This window comes from Aplysia californica, unplaced genomic scaffold, assembly GCF_000002075.1.
Source record: "Aplysia californica isolate F4 #8 unplaced genomic scaffold, AplCal3.0 scaffold00017, whole genome shotgun sequence".
NCBI lineage: Eukaryota > Metazoa > Mollusca > Gastropoda > Aplysiida > Aplysiidae > Aplysia > Aplysia californica.
In genome coordinates this window covers 1,631,472-1,633,656 of record NW_004797287.1, presented here as the reverse complement: position 1 = coordinate 1,633,656, position 2,185 = coordinate 1,631,472, and the positions used below count along the sequence as shown (strand labels likewise).

General features: G+C 38.6%; 4 non-coding genes across 4 annotated transcripts; all 4 read right to left on the bottom strand.

The window, feature by feature from the left end:
- Positions 1-335: 335 nt before the first annotated feature.
- Positions 336-408, bottom strand: TRNAR-ACG. The gene has a single exon. It is a non-coding gene; the product is annotated as a tRNA-Arg (tRNA).
- A 550-nt stretch (positions 409-958) lies between these two features.
- Positions 959-1,031, bottom strand: TRNAR-ACG. Its single transcript has one exon. It is a non-coding gene; the product is annotated as a tRNA-Arg (tRNA).
- Positions 1,032-1,565: 534 nt separating this feature from the next.
- TRNAR-ACG lies at positions 1,566-1,638 on the bottom strand. Its single transcript has one exon. It is a non-coding gene; the product is annotated as a tRNA-Arg (tRNA).
- A 300-nt stretch (positions 1,639-1,938) lies between these two features.
- Positions 1,939-2,011, bottom strand: TRNAR-ACG. Its single transcript has one exon. It is a non-coding gene; the product is annotated as a tRNA-Arg (tRNA).
- Positions 2,012-2,185: the final 174 nt, after the last annotated feature.

Below are 2,185 nucleotides of genomic sequence, written 5' to 3'. Positions count from 1 at the left end.
TCTCTCTCTCTCTCTCTCTCTCTCTCTCTCTCTCTCTCTCTCTATCTCTCTCTCTCTCTCAGCCTTATTCGTACAGATACACGTTTACTTTTGCTCACTCACACGTGCACAAACAATTGAATTCTCACGTACATATCTACTCATGTTCGCGTCACACAGAGATCTTATTTATACAGGTTAATGCGATTTTTTCACAATTCTGCAGTACACAGTTCTTTAAAAAAAGAAATAAAAGTAACTACTTAATCCAAGAGAAAAAAGATAAGAAAACAAATTTCAAAAAAAGAAAATGAATATCTATCCAAATTATAAAAAAACAACAACAATAACTGGGTCGAGCCTGCCAGGATTCGAACCTGGAATCTTCTGATCCGTAGTCAGACGCGTTATCCGTTGCGCCACAGGCCCTGACATTAGTGCTACTGCAGGTACCCTTTGTAGTTTTGAGAAACGTTCACCTTATCAGCTCATGGTCTCCGTTCTTCCCGGTTTGCCTTTCTTTTTCACATACACATGCTCACAATTAAATACTCACGTACACACCAACACACACCCACATCACATTTATAATAAACAGACAACAATACAAGTTGTAGCTATTTCATCACAATTATATCACCTCGGTCTTCATCTTTTTAAAAATGATGATGATGATTATAAAAACGAATTGAAGAAACAAAAGAAAAACGAAAAATAAAATTCTACGATTGAATGTGTCGAGCCTGCCAGGATTCGAACCTGATCTTCTGATCCGTAGTCAGAGCCTCGGTCCCACCGGGATTTTTCTTTCTTTTGCCCAGTTAAACACTCACGTACGTAGTAAAATAATAGCTCACGACACAGACGATAATTATTACGTTGTTGCTATTTTATTAAAAAAAGAATAACACACATAAAAGCAAATCCAAAGAGAGAAAGCATTAAACAAAAAAGTAAAAAAGCCTAAAAATATTCGTTTCGAGCCTGCCAGGATTCGAACCTGGAATCTTCTGATCCGTAGTCAGACGCGTTATCCGTTGCGCCACAGGCCCTGTCATTACTACTCTTGCAGGTACTCCTTGTGGCTTTCTGAAACTTTCACGTCATCAGCTCCTGGTCTTGCTTTTTCCCGGTTTGCCTTTCGTTTGCACAATTCTGTCCCCGTGGTTTTATGCACCCCGCATAATTTAGCAAAATTAATTTGATCATTTTTTGCATAATTTATTATTATTTCCCTTTATCATTCTTTTATAAAATTAACAGAATCGCATAATTTCACATTTTTGGGCTCAGTTTGCATATTTCAGAATTTTTCTTGCCTAAAACGAAGGGGACAGACAATCAAATACTCTCAAACACACACACACACACACACACACACACACACACACACACACACACACACACACACACACCAAAACACGCTCACATCACATATATAATACAGACAGACAATAACACAAGTTGTATCTATTTCTTCACAATTCTATTGTCTCTGTCTTCATTTTTAAAAATGATGATGATCATAAAAACAAATTCAAGAAACTAAAAAACCCAAAAAGAAAACAAAAGCTAAAAGTATATTTCGAGCCTGCCAGGATTCGAACCTGGAATCTTCTGATCCGTAGTCAGACGCGTTATCCGTTGCGCCACAGGCCCTGACATTAACTTATTCTAGAAGGTACTGCTTGTGATTTTGAGAAACTTTCACGTCTCATGGTTTCAGTTCAACCTGGATTTTTCTTTTTTTTGCACACATACTCATGCGCACAGTTAAATACTCACGTATGTATTAGATAAATTCACAACACCACAAACATACGATAATTATAGGGTTAATGCTATAATTTTAACAATTCTATCCCCCCCCCCACCCCTCACGACTGCATTTGTCAAAAGATGATGACAATAGGTATAAAACAAATAGAAAGGAAAAAAAAAAATCTAGAACGTATGTGTCGAGCCTGCCAGGATTCGAACCTGGAATCTTCTGATCCGTAGTCAGACGCGTTATCCGTTGCGCCACAGGCCCTGACAGTAGTGCACTTGAAGGTAGATTTCTACAGCTTGTCGTTTTGAGAAACTTCCTCGTCATCAGCTGCAGATGGTTTCGGTTCCTCCTGGTGTTTTCTGGAAGACTGGGGGGATTTCGTGAAGTTGTTGGTAGATAATGGAGAGAGAGAGAGAGAGAGAGAGAGAGAGAGAA